Below are 20,741 nucleotides of genomic sequence, written 5' to 3'. Positions count from 1 at the left end.
TTAATTTCCAGAATATACAAACAGCTCATATACCTCAATAACAAACAACCCAATCAAAAAAATGGGCAGAAGACCTAAACAAACATTTCTGCAATGAAGACATACAAATGGCCAATAGGCACATGAAAAAAAAAATGCTTAATATCACGAATTATCAAAGAAATGAAAATCAAAACTACAATAGGGTATCATCTCACACCAATCAGAATGGCCATCACTAAAAAGTCCACAAACATAAAAGCTGGAGAGGGTGTGGAGAAAAAGGAACCCTCCTATACTGTTGGTGGGAATGTAGTTTGGTGCAGCCATTATGGAAAACAGTATGGAGATGCCTTAAAAAAACTACAGATAGACTTACCCTATGATCCAGCAATTCCATTCCTGGGCACATATCTGGAGGGAACTCTAGTTCAAGAAGATACATGACTGGATAAAAAAGATATGATACACATATGGTGATATATAGATAGATAGATAGATAGATAGATAGATAGATAGATAGATAGATAGATAGATAATGGAATACTACTCAGCCACGAAAAAGAATGAAATAATGCCATTTGTGGCAACATAATGGACCTGGAGATCGTCATACTAAGTGAAATAAGCCAGAAAGACAAAGAAAAATACCATATGATATCACTTATATGTGGAATCTGAAAAATATGACACAAATGAACTTATTTACAAAACAGAAACAGACTCACAAGACATAGCAAACAAACTTACAGTTACCAAGAGGTGGCAGGGAGGGGAGGGAACAGATAAATTAGGAGTTTGGGATTTTCAGATACTCACTACTATATATAAAACAGATAAACAACAAGTTTCTACTGTATAGCACAGGGGACTGTATTCAATATCTTGTAATAGCATATGATGAAAAAGAATATGAAAAGGAATATATACATGTGTAACTGAATCACTGCACACCAGAATTAACACAATATTGTCAACCCTACATCAATTGAAAAAAAAAAAAAGATAAAGAGGCTCAGAGCTGAGCCCTGAGAAGCCGAGCCCAGTCCTGAGTGCTCACCACAGCCAGGCACAAAGCTAAAGCAGCCCTTCAGATCCCGTGAGGTCAGCATGGTGGTCCACGCTCACAGCCAGGGAAATAGCCTCAAAGAGGTTAAGTAACTCGCCCAAAGCAGAACAGCTGATGTGCAATAGATTTTAAACTGGCATTTCAGAAAGCAGAGCCTGAAGTGAGCTACCCGGAAGCTTTTCTGCCTCCTTCCCTAAAGAGTCTGTGGGGCTGTGCAGTCTCCAAACACATCAGCCCCACCCCGCCTCCCGCCACAGGGTTCAAGGCTGGTTGGCCAGTTCACAAGCAGTGACCTTCACTTACTCTCAAAAGGGTGAGGCTCGCGCAGCCATGAGAGGCAGAAGACTGGTGTCTGGCCTAAAGGCTCTTGAGATCCACTTGTGAAGACCTCGCTGAGAAACGTGAGTAAGCAGAGGGAGTAACACACCAGCTGTAGGGCACCGGCAGCAACACCACATTCTGCTCTCGGTTCCTCTCGCTACTGTGCGGGTGACGCCGCAGTTAGGGGGTTGTCTACCGCTGCAGTTTACGGCCGTGCTCCTCACGCTCAGGATCTTGTCCTCTCTTTACACACTTCACACCCACAGTGCTGCCCGACACAGGGAGGGTGTGGGCAGTACCCAACGTAGTAGGAAAAAGTGACCAGGTGTTCAGAGTTCATCCCCACCCCCCACCTCATTTGTTCACGTTGGGTCCTACTCCCCACTCTGCCTTCCCCTACCCCGATCATTTCAGAATACCTCCAGGTGGCCTGTGTTCCCTTGATTTCCTCCCCAGTTGCCAGGAAATGCTAGGTGCCCTGCTGGAATCTGCTTCCACCAAAGGCCACCTCCAAGCCCTGAGCCCTGCCTAACTGTTCTGTCCTTAGGCAGGTGGGCACCTTTGCCCGTGCTGGTCCCTATGTCCCCCAGCCCCTGGCTTCCAGGCCATCCAATTTCTCTATGGGTGACAGGGACTCACCAAGCAGATGGGATTCGCTGCCTCCAATCCAGCCCTGAGAACCAGGCAAGCGGGCAGAAAGAGCAGAATCCCCACCCCCATCAGGAGAAAGCCCTTTCTGTGTGCACAGCAGTGCTGCTAAGACCATTTCCAGGGCCAGGCCTGGCCCCTCAGCAAGTCCTCTGGGCTCTGGCAGGATGACAGTGTGACACAAAACCAGGTCAGTTTCTAGGCGCTCAGGCTCAAAGACATGGGTTTTCCCCAAGTGTCCCTAAGTAGGCAAAAAAAAAAAAAAAAAAAAAACCCTCACAGACCTGGTGCCACTGTCTTTCTGATGGAGGGGGTGGGTGGGCCAATTATAATCTTGGCAAGAGCAGCTCCTCCCCAGGAAATCTCCCTCCCGCAAAGTCTGTGCCTCTGTGGGCTGGGATTTTATTTTAAGTGAGGGCGCGCTCCTTGGTACCACATTTTCTTCCCTCCTTCCCGGGAATGGCGCTAAAAACCCGGTTCCAGGCTCCCACATGGCTGTAATGATGCCACAGTTTTCCTCGCCGTATGCTGTTCACTGACAAAGTCTGGAGATCCTACAACAAACACATACTGCCAAGTCCATTCTTCCCTTCCAAAGCCTTTTTTCATTTTGGCCCATGAGGTCAAAATTATTAGCATCTCAGGCCAAATTTCAAAGAAAAGTTTGGAAAAGCACAAACCTGGAATTCTGTCCTCGTTTGTTTTTAAAGCCAACTTTTGGGAATATGCAGTTAGATTTAAGATGGACCCACTCTGCAGTTACATATTCATACTCAAAGATACGCAAACTAACAAATTCAGTTCAAAACAGTAAATATTTGAAGCTGCATCCTAGCCCAAGATGCAAACACTCAGTGTAGCCCCATTAGTCCTACTTCCTGTTGTGACAAATTCACATAAAACCATTCTGAGGAGGATGCTTCCAGGACTCGCCCTCCCTGCCTCCAATCCCAGCTTTTTGTGCAAAGCTAGCTGTCTAAATACCACTGAGCAATGGTGTTTTTTACAGCCTGATTTTGTCCTGTTAACTATAAGTAAGTTATATCTATAAACCTTCCTGGCTAGAAAGCTTTTCTAAGTGCTTCCTAATGAGGCCATGTGGCATGATGGTTTGGGGCAGGTTCTGGAGTCAGACCTGGGCTGGAATCCCAGCTCCACAACTTTAGGCAAGCAACTCAACAATCCTCCGCCTGACGTTCCTCTCCTGGAAAACGGAGGTGCTAACAGGCACCAGCCCCACAACAGTAGGGGCACTCACCACCCGTTTTGTTCACCTTGTCCTGACTTGGCAGTTTTACCTAATTGCAATCCCCTTTTGCAAATGTCACAGATAGCAAACACGTTGTGGGGAACAAACAGGCAAGCGGTCTGCAGAACTCTGGGTGCTGAGTTCACCAGTGACCCCCTCAATTTTAGTGTCACAGCCCTCGGTCTGGCACAGACCCACCCCGGGGCCCACAGGAGCATAGGCACCTAGGAAAGAAAGGGAAGGAAGACTCTTCCTGTTCTTTCAAGCTCTCACAGACTTTTCCATTTGGTCCTCAGCAAACCCCCACCCGACCAGCCACGTTATCCTGGATTAACCTTGGCTTTGGCAGCCAGTGTCTCCAGGCAGTGAGGAGGGTCTGGCTGGCCTTATCCCCCTCTCACAGGGTTGCTCCACGTGGTTCTCAAGGTGCCTCGGGCATGGCCCCCCACAGTGAGGGTCCTACTATCTCTGAGACACCAGGTCTCCTCCTGTCCAAAGCAGAGGTAGGGGATGCTGAGCTCACCTGGGCAGACTCAAACCAGCAGACTGCCCTGCCCTTTCAGCCCAAAGCCAGATACCCAGGAAGTTTCCACAACATAGCTTGAGCAGGGAGGACAGGTCGGGAACTGGGACACAAACTTGACATTCTATAACAGATTATTAAGGTAAATTACGGTATAGTCAGGTGATGAAATACGACTCACTCTTAAAAGGATGCGATGCAAAACAATGAAAAAAGATGCTCACGATAGATTGAAACAAAAAGCAAGCTCAAAATAGTTCGCAGAGTTGAAAGTTTTTGAAAAACCTTTCCCATGCATTTGCATTTCTATGTTTCACACCTAGATACGCATCCGAGTACCAAAAACATCCTGAAGGAAGATGCACCAAAGTATTTGCGGGGCAGACACCACATGGCAGGATTGGGGGAAATCATTTTCTCCTGTGTTTTGTTTCTCAATAATACATTCAGTAACAGCCATGCAGTAGTTTTGGAAAGAAGAAAAAATTAGCTTCAAAAGAACATGCCTCACCTCTAGTCTCTCTGGCTGAGTCACCTCTTACAGAGAGAAGAGACGAAGGCTGGGCGGAGCTCCCCGAAGTCGCCTTCCCCTCCCATGCGTGTCACATTCCTTCCCAGTGGCAGAGAATGAGTTTCTCGACAGCGGAGCCGGCCCATCTCGGGGCCAGGATGGTGCTGGCAGGAGTCACTTGCTAACACGTCCCGACATGTGTTTCCAGTAACGCTGTTTGTGGCCGCTTTCTTCTCTTATCGCTCCTCCCGTGACCTTTGCTGGTTAGACTTACTGGCTGGAGCCAGGTGGATTTGTTTGATTTTTGTTGATGGTTATTAGGAAGAGGAAGTGCCAGAAGGGATTACCTCAAGTTTAAACCTATTTCCAGCAGAGTCCCAGGGCCTTTAATTACACATTCGGGTCTGTTTGGTAAAGAAGTGGTCAAAGATGTGCTTTTTATCTCCCTCGGAATCTCCCGAGACTGGCAGGGTTCCACGAGAGCCTGGTGTTCCTGCAAACTCCAGCCACAGGCTCCTGGGGGGGAGGAGGGCAGCGGTGGAAGATGGGATACGGAGAGGGAGGCCGACGAGGGAGGCCGACGAGGGACAGTTTTAAAAGCCCCGCACCGGGAATCCTTGGTTAAGGCCGTGGCGCTTGTGGGTAGAGACAGTAGAGGCACCGCAACCCCAGAGAGGTCGAATTTTGTTTCGAGACCAGAACTTCTGCAGCTCCCAGAGGAGAATCCTGAGTCAGCTACTGCTGAACTTCAAGGATGAGGAGTCAGGATACTAAATGTCCAGCCTAATCCAAAAGCAGACTTTTCTTTCTTCCTTTTTTTGCAGATTTTTTTTTCCCCACATCTTGGTACTGAAGATAGTAACAGCCCAACTCACCACTGGCAGGCGACCACTATCTGGAATGATCAAGGTACCAGATCAGCTGAGGGGCAGACTGACGTCACCATTCTGCTACAGGTGGGCCTAGTTGGAGAGATCTGAACCAGCTGGTCCTTGAAAAGCACTCTGATTTCTCTAGGCCAGTGAAAAAAAAGACAGACTCCGGGAATGTGGACTCCCCACCCCACTAGCCCCCCTCTTTGTCTTAGTTGCCCGTTGAAGGGATTGCCAAATGACCAAGTTGCTGAAGGTCCAAGACCAGAAAGTTTAACACATCAATTGCAACTTTATTGGAAAAAATGAGGATGCTTGGTTACTGAGGGTTACATTTTTGGCATAACAGCGAAGTCAGGAAATTCGGAATTATTCTTTAGCTGCTTATATTAAAGACACAGTGTTGTAGGTCAAATACACACACTATTTCAGACAATAGGGCTCCAAATTTCCCATTAATTTATGGCCCAGAGGGGATGGAATTTGGGGAGGAACATTTGGTTAGAATGGAAATGGGAACAAATGGGATTTCGTTAGAGGCCTCTTTCGTCAGCTGGGACCCCTGACCACCCAAATTCTGCCCCCCAGTGAGGCTGTTTCTTCCACCACTCCCAGGGTCCCAGCAATTCCCTTTCGGTGGGAGCACACAGCATTGAGCACAGAATCTTGCCCCCATCTCTGGAATACTATAATACCCTCAAGGTAAGCGAAGTCATAGTCTTTTTCTTGGTACTGCTGCCTCCTTAGAGCAATGAAAACAGGTCCTAAAAGACACAGAAGTGTTTCTTCCCTAGAGTCAACCTAACCACCTCTCTGGGGCTCCCAGCCCATGCTCCAGGAGTTGGGCCTGGGTGAGAAAGGCTAATAGTTCAGGCACAACTGCAGCAGTACAGACACTCGGCCTTCACATCTTACAGCAGGATTGTTCAAAGTGCAGTACCAAGACCCTGATGTACCTTAAATGATGTTAGGTGGGCATAACATTTTTTCATTTTATTGGTAATATATTTATTTTAGTGTGAATTTGAGAAAAATGAAATTAGCATGTCAAGGGTTACTTCATGAATGCTAGTTAGGATGAGGCTAAGGAATAACAAATTTAGTAACATTTAATAGAAAAATTTTAAGTAGAAATTTAATAATATAGATGAGATAGAAATAGGACAAAGCTCATGAAGCTCAGTTTTCAATAAGCAAAGTTTGGGACAGTTCGGTGGCAACTAGACAAATTAACAAATGTGCATGAAAAGCTCAGACAAGTATATTAAAACACTAGAGACAGCCTTCCACAGTACAGAGAGCTATGGAATCAGAAAGCCTAGGTTCAGGTGCTGAGCGCTATTGTTTACTTAGCTCTGTGACCTTGGACAAATTACAACTCTTTAAGCTTCAGTCTCTTTGTCTGTAAAATAGAAATGAGAATTCCTATCTCATTAGATTGTTCTGAGAATGAAATGAGGTAATATTGATAAAGACTATTGCACAAAGCCTAGAGGAAGTGCTTGGAAAGTAGGAGGGAGGATTAGAAATGGAAAGGACTCATTTCTAAAGCAGGCTCCCCATCTATCTGTCGTAAAGATTTCCTTCCAGGAAGATGCAACCCAAATAGCAAAGGAATATTTAGCCCTTTGGGTCATGGATCCGCTCCCAGAGAAACACGCATGCAGACACACTTGCCAAGGCCAAAACTGCACACGATTTTAAGGTGTTCGTAGGTGACAACTCCTCTAATCACTTCCTGAGCTGGCGGCAGACCTGGTGAGCGAAGACAGAGAGCTAGGTTAACAAGAGGCTTCTCCGCTACTCGTGCCCCAGGGATGCCCGGCATCATCCTATCTTCTGGATGCATTCCTAAACTAGACTTTGGTTCTGTCTGGCTGCCTCTTCATACACAGGCCACCACAGCTTAATTCTCAACATGGGCAGAAGGCAAATAAGAGCTCACGGACCCACACAGCCCCCTACACTCAGTAAGTGGCTTGTTCTCCCTGCCCTATCTCGGTGCAGTACAGCCTGGCCTTGCAATTTTTAACTCGGTGCTAATGGAACTGGGTAAACGCAAGAGACTAGCAAAGGTACATGGAAAACCATGGGCCCCGATAAGCTGCTGATACGGTGCGCCTGCGCTTCCGCCAGTTCTATTTAAACACTGATAGACCCCTGGGCAAACAAGAAACCCTTTGTGCTCCGAGCATCCACAACTACCATTCGGAGTCCATTCTGCACATGGACCAGGCTCAGAGTAGGCGGAGCAGGGGTGGGAGAAAGGCAAACTTTTCCTGCACTTTATCAGACAAATGCACACAGGGAGGAACAGGCTGATCTTCAATCCTGGGGCTCCAAATCTTTCTCTCTGCCCCCTGCCCTGCCTCACAGCAGCCTCTTAACAATTGAGATTGAGAAAATGTTTTCTAGAAAATTCACTGCAGAGTCTTCAAGCAGGACACATGGGCTAGTTCAAGCCATGACCCACCCACATCACACCAGTAAGTAAGGCATGAATGATTCAGCTCACAAAGAAGCAAGGGGGGTTGGGGAAGCTGGTGAGTTTACCCATAGGCACTAATGTCAGCCAAAAAAGGAGTCAAGGTCAAGGCCAGAGGAAATCCAAGAAAGTTAGACTGCTATAGAGCTGGAAGACGGGGGTTGTTTCTCACAACCATTTGAATTTTGGTTTATATAGCAAACAGTGTTTGTAAATTAAGAGTTTTGAATTGGAATTTCTTTCTTGAATATTAAGATGATAAGAGCCCCACTCCTCCAGGTATGATTCTTCTGGATGGGTAGTTTGGACATCATCTGGGAGCTTGTTACAAATGCAGACCCTTGAGCCCCAGCCCAGACCTTCTAAACCAGAACCAGCATTTTAACAAGATCCCCAGGCAATGCATATGCATGTTACAGTTTGAGAAGCACTGGTTAGAGTACTTATAAAGTTCTTGGAAAGGTCTATTAAAGGATGATAAAATATAATGGATTGTGTCCTTTCAGGTTCACAACAGAGCTTAACCTAAATATCATGTATAAAAAAATAAAGTTCACTTTAAAAGGATGAGACTAATAATAGTAGACCTGTGAATATAACTTTTGTTTTCAGTAATTAGTTCTCAAATCTCAGTGAAGAAGTATTTCTCATGAACAGCTCAATATATATGACATCAGTTGGGCAGCTTCCAACACCCTTCTCTGACGTGAAAACAGGATTATTTTCAGCAGTTCAAAGACTACATGTTCATCCCATAAAGGTTCAGAGTGGTACACATTAGAATTAGTGGCATTTTAACAAGTTAAAAATATATTTCAGATTTAGCATTATTGTCAGCAGGCAAATTTTGCAAAATCAGTTGAAATGTTTCCATAATCAACATGAATTATCTTTGCAAAAAAAAAAAAAAAAAAAAAAGCAGCAGAGGTTGAGGTGTGCTGATTAGTGGTCAAGAGTGCCTGGGTTTGGATCCTTGCTCTGTCTCCTGTGTGACATTATCTAAGTTACTTGACTCCTCTGAGCCATCTCCCTCAGCGTAAAATGGGGATAAGAGCACTTTTACTGTTGAATTATTGTAGGATTAAAAGATATTATTCATGAAAAGCACTACAACAGTACTTGGACATAGTAAGTGCTAAGTAAATAGAAGCCACTAATAAGAAATTAGTATTGACATTTGTTTTTCTATGACTCACATGTGGAATCTAAAAAAAAAAAAAAGATACAAATGAATTTATTTATAAAACAGAAACAGACTCACAGAGATAGAAAACAAACTATGGTTACCAAAGGGGAAAGGAGGGGGAGGGATAAATTAGGAGTTTGGGATTAACAGATACACGCTACTATACATAAAACAGATAAATAACAAGGTCCTACTAGATAGCACAGGGATCTATATTCAATATCTTATAATACCCTATAATGAAAAAGAATCTGAAAAGGAATATATATATGACTGAATCACTATGCTGTACACCAGAAACTAACACAACATTGTAAATCAATTCTACTTCAATTTAAAATTTTTTTTTTAAATTTTAATGAAAAAAATAGTATTGACATACTGTCTCAAGATGTCATTCTGTGTAACTTGAGAGAGTGAAGGCCACTTGGGTCTTGTCCTGTCTCTATCCAGCACTAGCCTTAAGAGCCTACAGGAATCGCTCCATCTGAGCAGTAACTAGAAAGACCCACGTCATGAGCTGGGCTTGCCCCACTGGCTTGGGGGAGGTGGTGGTAAGAAAAACAACCTGTGGTACAAGCTGGAAAGCCTGAGGCCAAGGTCAAAGGCTGTGTTACAGTGGCTGCTCTGTGCCTCCAGGCCAGAATCCCCCTGTTCCCGCTCCCAGGAAGGAGAGTTGGAAGCTGGGAGCCTGGGAGAAGGGAGAAGAGGAAGTGTTCATAGGGGCAGGAGAATAAAAGCAAAAAGAGGGAACAGAGCAGGTGCGCTCAAAGCACAGGTGTTGCAGCTTTGGGAAGACTTTGTGCTCTGACAGCACAAACCAAGTTAGTTTGGAGCTCTTAAGTGGCCTCACCACCAAGAGCTCTACGGAGCAAGTCAGTTAACCTCGCGAGCCTCCCTTTTTAAAAATATAAAACGAGAATGATAGTACTACCCTCCTCAAAAGTTTGGGATGATGATTAAATGAGGTAATGTGTATAAAGAATGCAGCAGGGGGCTTAGCACATGGTAAACGATGGGTAACTGGTACCCATTACTATCTGTCTATGGCAGGTGTCTGCAACACAACTTTACTGCAGGCTGAATCCATGGGGTCAAGGAATTTGATGTGAATTTCAGATGAACAGAGACATTTTGGTCACCCTATCAGTGACAGACTAAGATCATAGGAAGCCTTTGTTATAATTGCCACAACAGCCTAGTCATTCTCCTTAGGGATGGAACCGTGGAAAGGAGAGGTATTAAAAGCTGGCTTTAAAAACACTATCATTTAGGATTCATCAGAACTAGTTGAAAAATAAGAAAAGGCAAGATAATCTCCATTGTAGCAAAAAGACTGTAAAAAAAAAAAAAGAATTTAATGTCTAACGTAAGCAAAATGGCTGAATGAGAAACCGCATCTCATCAGACTATACAAGTGATTAGTACTACATTATGTAAAAATGATAAATTCACAAAAACAAGGGTAAAAAGTCCCAACAGTTGATTTTTGGGGGTAGTAGGATTAGAGGTGACTTTTAGATTTGTTGTTTATTATTATTATTGTTATTATGATTACAAAATCATGGTATTTTTGAAGCCCCTGTAAGTTCACGGGGGAAAAAAATGTACAATGATTTAATAGTTTCAGCCACAGTAAGAGATGATTTGGGGCAGTGGTTTTCAAACCTTCTTTTCAGCTGTGAAACACTTTTTGTAAACAAAATCTTGAGACTCCCATCTACGAAGCAGATAAAATACTGCTTTTATTGAATAAATGCATTTATATGTTGTGTTCATCTTTGCTCCACTTCAGTCTGTAAACAAGAGCACATATAATCACATAGGTTGCATATACATTTCAATAAAGATATTTTACTATAGTTTTTAATGGTTAAGGATATTTTTAGAATATCAAGTTTCAATTAAAAACGCAGAATTCTACTATCTCTTGGAAGCTGGTTCAGGAACATGGAGCAGATTGTGAAGATGGGGGCTAACTGACTGTTGGGCGCTTTTCCAGAGAGACCAAAGCCTCCAGAGATTCATGCAGAAGTCATGTGTGTCCACGGAGAGAGAGAAGGAGCAATGAGCAGAGGACACTCCCCTGTCGTCTGTCTAATGACCAAACCGAACTAACATAGAAGTGCATGGAGCAGAGGTGAGCCCGGGGACACTGTAGCAGAGGCCTCGTCTGTGCAGAGCTCCCCAGGTCCCAGATGAAAGGAGGAAACAGGCAGGTGTACTGGGCGGGCTTGGATTTGCTGGGATCATCGACCTTGGGGCACTCGCGGATTCTAACGGGAGCGCTTCAGGAAGGAAGGTAAAGTGTGTGATCTGGTTGGGTGGGAAGGTAAAGAGGGCAGAGAGTAACTTGGATTGACGAGGCCCAACCAGGATGCAGAGAAAGGAAAGGGCGTATAGCACAGAGAACTATATTCAGTGTCTTGTAATAACCTTTAATGAAAAAGAATATGAAAACGAAGATATGTATGTATGACTGGGACATTGTGCTGTGCACCAGAGATGGACACATTTTAACTGACTATACTTTAATTCAAAAAAAGGAAAAAAAAACCCCAAAAAACTAGTTGAAAGGAAAGAGAAAGGGGGCCTCGGAGGAAATGGCCCTCTCTACGGTGGGAGAGAAAGATGTGTAGGGACGTGGGACAGGAAAAGGCCAAAAGCAGCAGAGTGATCTAAGAAGTACTGGAAACCTTGTGAGAGGGAGGTGCAGAGAGGCAGGTAAAGGGGCCATGATGAAGAGCCGGGAAAGTAGCAAAGAATTTAAGGCAAGTGCAGAAAGAAACAAGGCGAAGGATAAGAAGTTCAAAGGACGCTTTGAAGACCTAAATCCACACGAATTGAGCATACGGCAAATCTCCTCATACAATACAAATGGCCCAAGAAAAAAGGAGGCCAGAATTTCAGCCGACAGAACTCAGGAAGGGAAATGAGAATCAGAGTTTATTGGATTTATAGAGTGTTTTGATGTGACTGAGTGTTGAAAAATTATTTGCCGGGGGAGGGAGGCTTTGGTTACTTGCTGGTAAAGAACGTGCAATAATCCCTTTGATAGCAACCCGTGGGGATCACATGAACATGGGTATGTGTGAGGTCCTACAGAAACACGTGATGGAATTCCCAGAAAAGTAAGAGCAAGTCATATTCTCATCTGGGCAGCAGGGATTTAGAGTCGTCTGATTTATCAGGGATGGGCTAATGACAGCCTTTAGGAAAGAAGGAATGAAGAAAGGCAGAATTTATGAAAGCTACATGGTCCTCATAAGGAAATAAATGTCCAGGTTTGAATTATAGCTTTGGCCTTTTAATGTCCTGCCCTGGGATCCAGTGCTGTAGCTGGTTGGAGACCTGCAAAGAGCTGTCTTCTGAGTGCTGGGCCCTTTACCTACATTATCCCACTTAGAACTAAAAACAGCCCTGTGAGAAAATATTCTGGAACACAGATTAGGAAACTGAAGTTTGGGTGGGGCAAGCCAGTGGCCCGCGACTACACAGCTGGCACGTGGGGAGCCACAGGTCCAGCCCCACCAGTGGACTCATGCTCGCATCTCCCCTCGCAGTGGTTTTCCAGGTTCCAGCCTCACAAGTGCCCTGAGATGCTTTCCCGTCCATCCTCCTAGGCTCTTTGGGGTTGGCTTCCTCAGGTGGCAGGAATCTCTCTTTCCTTGGAGAGTACTTGGTTTTAGGAAGATCTTTAGTGCCCTTGTGGTGAACTCTACATTAGGGGCAGGTCATCACAACTTGAAAAGTGCAGAAAAAAAAGTCTCACCTTTGACGCCAATTAGGCAGAGAAAATGATGGTGTGTTATGATTTCTTGGACAGGAAATCTCTTTGTCTTATGTCCTGCCCTCTCTCTTGCCAGAATGTCCTTGTGCCCAGTGGCTCCTCTGTACAAATCCTACATACATTATAGCCAGCACAAGGTCATACATATCATAATCAGCTATCACAGATTAGTATTTATCAAATGAAGGCCTGAAACATCTATAGCTAAGAAGCCAGAGCAGGGCGGAGGGTATAGCTCAGTGGTAGAGTGCATGCTTAGCGTGCACAAGGTCCTGGGTTCAATCTCTAGTACCTCCATTAAAAAACTAAATAAATAAACCTAATTACCTTCCACCCAAAAAAAAAAAAACCTCTCCAAAAAAAAAGAAGCCACAGCATTTCCATTAGCAAGATTAGTGAGTCCTAGCAATCACCATACAGTGCAGTGCCTGCAGTTAACAATACTGTGTACTTAAAAATTTGTTAAAAGGGTAGGTCTTATGTGTTCTTATCATCAAAAAAAAAAAAAAATAGTAAAAAAGAGGCAAGAAGAAACTTTTGGGGGTGATGGAGATGTTTACGGCACAGATTGTGGAGATGATTTCACAGATGTACACTAATCTCTGAGCTCATCAAGTTGTACACATTAAGTATGTACAGCTTTTTGTATGCCAGCCGTATCTCAGTCAAGTGGTTTACAACAAATAAAAAGTAGAAATCCAGATCATAAGTATTTATAATATATAGAAACTCTCTTTTTCAGAGGTAGAACTTCATCACTTCTGACACACAGGTGCCTGTCTGAATTTCATCTGTAATTCTTTCCAAGGGAAATAAAAACACTGTAGATGGAGGTGAAGCCAAGGCCACTTGGGACATGAAGATGTAGGGGAGGTGTCTTGGCCTCCCTTCAGGTGTCTGATGTCACCAAAGCTGCACTCTAGAGGGCCAGCCTGGGTACACTTATGACCTCTGTTTTGCCCTGTGTTCCTACAAGTTTTATGGGAAGGTCACTAATAAACTAAGTGTGTAAATGCTCGACCGTCTAGTTAAGAAATAATAACTGCTCCTGGAGTTGACTTGTGCTACATATTTCCTGCAAAACACACTTATTTACCTTTCCTTCTAATAAAATACATCCGACAATAAATAAAAGGCAGTGAAAGTATCCATGGCTTGCTATTAAAACTTGATATGTTTTAGTGACAATTTTTAGCATACTGTTTTTAGATGAATCAGGTACTATTTGAAAATAAGCACCTAATGAGGACTTGATTGAGATTGGCACCAAGGACCAAACACAATAATTTGTCCTAAGTACAGTGTCTGTACTTAGAGAATTTAAATGTCTCCCCTTGAAAAATCAAATTGCACTTTAAAATGGTCAATATACTTCTACCAACCAGCCACTTGTATAAAAACACCACCATAAAACACATTAGTCTTCTTATTTTTCTTAAGTTTAAACTACAGTCTAGTGAATTTAATTCATCACACTCTTACATAAATGCTACAGTGGAGGGGGAAGAGTCTTTGGAATTTCAGACAGTTGTTTCTTTTTTCTTTCTTTCTTTCCTTTTTTTTTTTTTTTTTTAAGAAAACCTCTCAAGAAGGTATCCAACCACTTCTTGGAGACATAATCATATGGAAAGAAAAGTGATCCAAATAAAGGAGGAATTTTTTTTAAAAAAGCCTTAGCCACTCTTCAAATTTATTCTTCAGTTTAGGCCAATCCTCTTTTATAGGGGGCTCTGAGCAATTACCAGGCAATCTTATCCTGTGAGTCTAAAGGATTAAAGCAGAAGCAAAGAACAAAAGGAACCGATTTGCTACACTCTTCCCCTGTCCTCTTAACAAATCAGACTTCATTTCCTCTGGGGCCTCCTTCCCTACCTAATCTTCCTTCTTTCTCCCATGGTCCCTTAGGGAAAGGATTCTTAAAGGTAACATTAGGGAATGCCACCTAAACAAAATTCCTTCAGAATATACAAACATTGAAAATGACTTCAGAAACTAGAGGGTGCTTTTCTGATTCCTCATTTTGGAAATTCTGACAAAGTGCAACTCTTCTGATGACTGGATCTTAAAAAAAAAAAAAAAGTAGCAGGAGGTAGTAAGCCACCCAAGTTAGGTTTACCAGACTTTTAGACACACTCCCTTTCCTCTTGCAGACTATTTAGGACAGTGCTTGCGGAAGGTCACCACATACATTAAAGGGAGCACAGCCTGGGAACTGCAGACGTGACATCTGTCAAACTTACTGTTCCATCTGTCACCGACATGGGCCACATACAAATCTCAAGAGCTCTTGGCGACTTTAAGGGGCCTGCTAATGCATTCTTTTTCCTTTACCCTTAAACCATTCCAAACAGAGGATCTACCTTATTTTTAAAGACCTCTAAGGAACAGTCCACAATCACTCATAGCCAGCCAAGTATTTAGAAATTATGTTCCCTATGGCTGTTCACCATTGCTCTGCAGACACATGCCTTCCCATAGTCCTGCTATAAAAAGAAGAAAATATTGTAGCCATGAACTTTGAGAAGACCTACATGAAGACAAAATTAATCTTAATTTTACCCAACAATCAATGCCATGAAAATACGCTAGTGAAAAATTAACTGTAAGTTTAAGCATAGGTATACACGCTCTGCAGGTCTCTTCTATTCGGTTGTCTTCTGTGGAAAATGAACGTTTGAGAGGAGTACTTACTTACCCGTTATCCTCATTTGGAAACTCTGTAGAACTTCTGCAGGAACCAAGTCTGACCATTTATAATTCTACAAGATGGGTATCAGAAAAATATTAGTTTCAATACCTAAATCCAGGCAACTGCTAAATCACAGAAGGGCTTAAGGCCAAAAATAGTTGGGAGAACTGCATACAGATTAAACCCCATTTCACACATACAGCCCCAGGGAAAACATATAAAACTACCCAAAAGGGGGCTTTTCTCACACACATGACTGTGGGTACACAGATTTAGGGTTTGAGAGTCACTGAGCCAAACCTAGAAAGAAAATGGACTAATTTGACTTCTTTAGCCCAGCAGTGCCCACTTCTTAGAATTATACGGTACCAAATGATGCTAGTAGTAACAGGGGTGGTAAAAAAATATTCGTCCATCCAATGGCTCGCTCAGTAATTTATCTGCAATCCCAGTTAAAATGTATACTGGAAATAAGTCATGAATATAAAAACCCTCAATGTTGATAATCAGAGGAAAAAACAACATACTAAAATGACCAGAATGACATCTAAACCCAGCGACTGCCAAACACAGCCAGAGAAATGGTTCTGTCAAAATAAAGATGTGGAAGCAGGAAGCAGATGGCAAAATTCTTTCTAAAACCTCACTTAAGGGAACATTTTAGGCATTTCTGACTGTCGTGCAAATGAAAAGAAGGATGTTTCATCAAGTGTAACTCTAGCCGAGTTATGATAATAGGTTGCTCCAGTCCTCTCTACTTGGCTCAGGAAGTAACTTAAATGGGCTTAAATGGGGGAAGCAGCTCTCAGTAGGGGATGTGAATGCAAACCCTCACTAGCAAGGTGAAAAATCAGTGCAGCTCTGAATTTCAGAAAAGAGTTGAGCTGAGTTTCAGAGTCAGAAGGCAGCACTTTCTTAGTTCTATAATTTAGCTGATAATGGTTTGTGTCAAGAAATTAACTTCTCCTTCTCCATTTGAGTTTTTTTGTTTCTTGTTCTTTTAAGGTTTTTGACCCTCTGGTGAACCTTCCAGACAACTAATGAATAACAATGAATACTGTCTTCTCAGCGCTCCAGCACTCATCTAAGATTTAAAGTAAACCACTTTCCTCAGTCTGGGTGTCTATCAACCTGCAATTACGTATGGATGGGGAAAAGTTTGTGAAACATCTCATTTCTCACACAAATGATTAATCACTTTTAGAGCAGGATGAACAACATACAAAGCAGGGTTGGAGCTGTCTGTTGCATACAACTACATCTCAGTTTCTGACCCAGATGAAATCCTGCATAAACACAAGAAGTCTGTTTCATATATTCCATATTCGGGTTTAACAGGTTTGCATTTAAGTTTACATCTTCCTAATTTGCCAACTGAATGAAAACGCTCAAAATCAGAAAGCCATGCTAAAGGAAACACCAGACTTTTAAGCAAAAATGGGTATTAAAATACAACTTGGAGTTATAAATCTATTCTACAAGTGACAAATTCTGAGAGGAACTGGAGGGCGAGAGAGACAATGCCATGCAGTGGAGACTGGATTATTTCAAATTTCTAGACAGGGAAGCTGTCTTCAGGCGGACAGCTCTCCATCCACAGGTTGTCCAAAGAGCCGGTCTTTCGACAGGCGGTCAAGTTGTAGGTGATGCAATGAACTGGGTTATAAAAGAGCCTCTTTTTCGAATGATACAATCGGTTTCCGTACCCCTCTTTTCCTCCTGAAAACCTTTTACTCTCAACCTGAACTCACTCTCCCCTTCAAGAATTCCTGGTGTGTTTCTTTGAGATGTCCTCCACGTCAGCAGCAGCGCCGACAGAGAACCAGAACTCAGAGGCTCCCTGTCAAAGAGCGCTCCTTGTGGGTGCCCTAAATGAGTGCAACCAGGTGTCACACCAAAGTACATGGAATAGACAAAGGGTGACTTAAACCTCTGAGTACCTTACTTCAGTGTTGGTAGTTTAGCACATGCTCTCACTCAATCCACCTTACCAACCTCACAGACTCTAAATGCTATTTAGGCTTAAAGACATACAAAACGAGATTTTTAAAAAACAGACAAACCATCAACGGAAACATATTTGCATTCTGTTACGCCTCTCATCACCCGGCAAGTCATCTTCAGAAAGCGTGAAAAGGTGAAAATTTAAATAGCTAAAAAACATCAGCAGAACCTGGAAATTATTAAGCTACATCTTACATGATTTTTCTGTATTCATCATCAGTGTTTCACTAAGAACCAGATTCGGTCAGGTAGTAGGGGCCACATTACTTTTTCATAGAATATTCCCTTCATTTTACATAAATGTATAGTTCTGTATCTATGCCTGGCATGTTTTAAGTTAAAATTTGATAATTGGTGTTTACTAGCATCAGGACCAAGTGATTTTTCAGTATCAACTACGGCAACCCCTCAAGGAGAAGAGGTCAGACGAGGTGGTAGGGCTGGACTCAAAGCGGAGGCCAGCACTCAACTTGTGGGGTCTATTTTTGCCGATTCTCACCCAGAACCTTGCTACCTCAGGTAACCGCTTAAGTTGAATTACCACTTCTAATGGCCCTGAAACTCCCTTTCAGTAGTTACTTCTTCCTCTAAACATAGTATAAGAATATAATGAAGGCCAAATTTCATCTGGGCTACTAATGACTCATAGGGAGACGCAGCTTAAGTCAGACAATTTAGTTTGTGTAATACCAAATGGTAACAACAAGTAAGAGACATGAGGGACCTCTGTAGTCATGAATGAGCCCTAGCTGTCCCTTAGCCAGGTCAAGCCAGTTTATTCCATAACCTCACACAAATAACGGTGGTTCCTCAGTATCTGCTTTCAAATAATTTAAACATTCACCATTTATCTGAAAAGGTTATTCTTAATAATGAACCTACCAAAGGGAGACCGAAAAGAATGATAGAGAAAGATGGAAAGTAACAGTGCAGTACAAACATCTCCACCGTAATAGTAAAGGACTCTAGGTAACATACGGTGCCATCTTTATGAATCTGAAAAGACTTTTAGAACATTTAAAAAAGAGAAATCATCTTCCCAATTACTTGTAAAGCATATCAAACTGTAGGTTTACATGTGTCTAAGTCTTAAGGACCACCACATATGTAGAAATGAGAATTCCAGTCCTTGAATCTTCAAAGGCAAATAAGGCACAAGGACCTGTACAGAATAAACACAAAGCAAAACTACAGTGTTTTAGGTAATGTGATTTAGGTCCCCTCTACTTTGTCCTGTAAGATAAATAGTTCTCTCTGTTGCCCATGTCCAAATTTATTCAGATGGTTAAGAGAGATATTCATTTAGAAACTTAGAACCTGATAGGCTATAAACTCTTCCAAACTCTACTACTGGTATAATCTAATTCAAAATATAAAAACTTCTCAGACTTTCATAACCCACCCCCCCCACACTCTTATCTATGGTAAAATATAACTTTTGAACAAGAACATACTATACTATTATTCATAGTAATCAGTAAATTTCGAGCAAGAATGATCATTTGAAATGTCCATCCAGGAGACACTCGGTTTTCCTGTTTGGCTTTCAAGTAACGTACACTTCTGTGCACTATATACTGACTCCCCTAAATGGCCTTCCCACGCTGATCCTGGATATTCACATGCAGCACATAAACAAACATTTGCTGCTATTATATCATGTTAGTGCTGGTTTGTGTAGTGATTTGACCAACTTGCTACATTTTTTTTCTTTGTATTTTGAAGAAGTCAAAGACAGAAAAGAATTAAATGGCTGGTATTACACGAAATACTGGTCTCTAAATTTAACACAACTGATACAAGAATAGACATCAGGAGGGATGGGAAATCTTTAGCATCAACTGGGTGCTCAAAGGATTTAAACCTGTTGCTGCGTTCAACTGAGAAAAAGGGCAAAGAGAGGGAACATGTAAAAAACATTAGAAATAAGTTATCTAAGATTATGTCTAAAAAAATGAAGCATAATTAGGAATTCCAGAATGGCTTAAGATCTCTACAATTCCTCCATATTTTAGTCCGTATCTTTTGAATAACTACTTTTCATATACATTCTTTGGAGTATACTGAGTATGATAGTAAGAAAGAAACTTTCTGTGCCAAAAAAGAAGAAAAAACTGGCCCACGATCGATTTTTTTGTGTTCACTGAATGATTCTGTATGAACCTGTATGAATGAAGATTAGAAAAAAATTGCCTTAGCAATTAACAAGGGCAAACTAAGAAATTAAACACTCATCCACAGCAAAAGTTGCTACACAAGAGACGTTTATTAATGTTTTATTTACAGTTTTAACATAGCAAACCAAGGAGAATTACCACTTGGCAGAAAGCACATCACTCTACATTTATAACACATTGGTCTCTGCTAACACGTTGTAAAAGCAAGGAATACAGTATGTTAGGGATCATCTCAAAAGTTCCAAGCTAATTCTTTCTTTGCTCCTAGTACCTAATCCCCTCCCTACTCCCAGCCCCTGTTCTAATCATCAGGAGACAAAAGAAAAAGAAAAAAAGGGGTAGGGTCTATAATCATACAGAAAGTGTCAAGAATTGCATTTTAGTAATTAGGCTGCATTTGTCCTTGTCCTTTCTATTTTATACAGTGACAACACCTTTACAATCCCTTAGGTACACAACACAGAGTAAGGTACTTCAAAATTAGAATACAGACTATGAAAAATTAATGCTTATTATTTACCAATTAAGAATATATTCTTGACCACACCTTAAATGTATTTTGCACTATGATTTTGCTTCCAGGTGTTCACAGTACGATTAAATAAATTTCTAGATTAATTTTAACAGCAAAATGGATTATGTGCAGAAATGCAGTCATAACAAAAGTTTTAACTTTTGAGAAAACCCCTTTTAAATGGCCAGCATTATACATATCTTACACTAAAATATTTAACTCCAAATTCATTTTTGAGATGGAGGATGAATAAAGCAAGATTGCCCCCTACTGACTACAGGGACAAGGCTCATGCTATTTAAAATGACTACAAACGATAAGGCATTATTAATACATCACAGACTTGATTGCGAGAGCTTTTTCAAACATTAACCACTAATGATTCAATGATTACAGAATTTTGCATTAACTATTAAAATTTTACACCTAGGAACAAATAGAGAGAAATGATCTTTTTCGACAGTACATTATTTTTTTTAAAGCAGGTAATTATTCCTCTGTGTTCTGCATCTTGATTCACTTCCTGCAGGTGTTCTCTTGCTTCTTGAGAGAGAATTCATAAATGCAGGAAGGCCTCTGCCAGAAAACATCTGCCAGAGAAGGATATTGAATATTGAAACTCTGGTTAGGTTGTTATTTTGGCTAAAAGAAGGATGTAGTCACAAAAGAAGGCAGGATGTTTGGAGACAAGAAGTACATTTTAACATAGCTTTAAGATTACTAT

At 42.0% G+C, this 20,741-nt stretch overlaps 1 protein-coding gene and 1 long non-coding RNA gene across 2 annotated transcripts in view; one reads left to right on the top strand and one right to left on the bottom strand.

The window, feature by feature from the left end:
* The first annotated feature begins 272 nt into the window (after window positions 1-272).
* LOC123615568 (uncharacterized) lies at window positions 273-19,580 on the top strand. Its single transcript, XR_006723222.2, has 4 exons — window positions 273-1,449; window positions 5,125-5,256; window positions 10,846-10,983; window positions 16,328-19,580. It is a non-coding gene; the product is annotated as an uncharacterized LOC123615568 (long non-coding RNA).
* NDFIP1 (Nedd4 family interacting protein 1) overlaps window positions 19,574-20,741 on the bottom strand; it is a 45,866-nt gene continuing 44,698 nt past the window's right edge. Inside the window, exon 8 of the mRNA XM_074360858.1 lies at window positions 19,574-20,607. The gene's annotated coding sequence lies outside the window, so the exon portion shown is untranslated. The remainder of the gene's footprint in view (window positions 20,608-20,741) is intronic.

This window comes from Camelus bactrianus, chromosome 3 (genome assembly GCF_048773025.1).
Source record: "Camelus bactrianus isolate YW-2024 breed Bactrian camel chromosome 3, ASM4877302v1, whole genome shotgun sequence".
Classification (NCBI taxonomy): Eukaryota; Metazoa; Chordata; class Mammalia; order Artiodactyla; family Camelidae; genus Camelus; species Camelus bactrianus.
This window is presented reverse-complemented; position numbering and strand designations above follow the sequence as displayed.